Source organism: Elephantulus edwardii, unplaced genomic scaffold, assembly GCF_000299155.1.
Source record: "Elephantulus edwardii isolate Elephantulus edwardi_28Jun2011 unplaced genomic scaffold, EleEdw1.0 scaffold00237, whole genome shotgun sequence".
NCBI classification, from domain to species: Eukaryota; Metazoa; Chordata; class Mammalia; order Macroscelidea; family Macroscelididae; genus Elephantulus; species Elephantulus edwardii.
Genome location: NW_006399987.1, coordinates 126,892 through 127,909, shown reverse-complemented (window position 1 = coordinate 127,909; position 1,018 = coordinate 126,892). Strand labels below are relative to the sequence as shown.

The following is a 1,018-nucleotide window of genomic DNA, read 5'->3' as shown; positions in this document are numbered from 1 at the left end:
AAGTTACGTACTATTTTTTTAAAATCATTGCTCCTGAGTGCTTCATAGCATTCCATTGTGTGAATGTACAACAATGTCTCAATCCATTCAGTTGTGATTGGACATTTAGGCTGTTTCCATGATCTTGCAATGGTGACTAATGCTGCTATGAACATTGGTGTGCAAATCTCCCTGGTGTTTCAGTGCTAAATTCCTTGGGCTATATTCCTATTAGTGAAATAGCTGGGTCACACAGAGTTCTATGTTCGGCTTTTTGAGGAAACATCAAACTGCCTTCCAGAACCTTTGTATCATTTTACTATCCCACTGACAGTTTATGAGCGTTCGCACCTCTCCACATCCTCTCCAACATTTATTGCTTGCTGCCCTGCTTAACTTTGCCACTGCTGCTGGGCTGGCACATTATCTTCTTGAATGACTGTTGTTGTTGATTGCCTTCAAGTAGAGCACGACTTATAGCGACCCTATGAACAAAAGCTGCTCTACAACTATCAACATTTACCAAAGTTTATAGTGTTTCCAGAAGCATGTTGTTTAGGAAGTGGATGCCACTCCTGCTTCCAAACCTGTCATAGTATGTTATTGTTATGTGCCATTGAGTTGCTTGCAATGCATAGTGACCCTAGGTACAGCAGCTCTGAACTCTTCCCTCTCCTGAGCCAGTCTCACTAATTTCAACACACCAACCCCCATTACCCTGGTTACTGTATCAATCCATGTCATCCGGGGTCTTCCTCTCTTGTGCTGACCCTCCACCTTTCTGAGCATGATGTCCTCCAAGGACCAGTCTCTCCTGGCCACGTACCCAAATTAAGTGAGATGGAGCTTCAAAATCCCAGCCTACAAGGAGAGACTTGGTTTCACCCTCTCCAAGACAGACCTATTTGTTTTCCTGGCAGTCCATGGTATGTTCAAGACTCTTCTCCAGCACCACAACTTGAAGGCATCAATTCTTCTTCTGTCATCCTTAGTCATAGTCCAATTCTTTGAAGTATAACAAGTAATTGAGAAGACCATC

The 1,018-nt window shown here is 43.2% G+C and overlaps 1 protein-coding gene across 1 annotated transcript in view; it reads left to right on the top strand.

The window, feature by feature from the left end:
- The window catches only part of LOC102872780 (mucin-16-like), a 121,719-nt gene that overhangs the window by 107,044 nt on the left and 13,657 nt on the right, over positions 1–1,018 (top strand). The gene's annotated exons all lie outside the window — the stretch shown is intronic.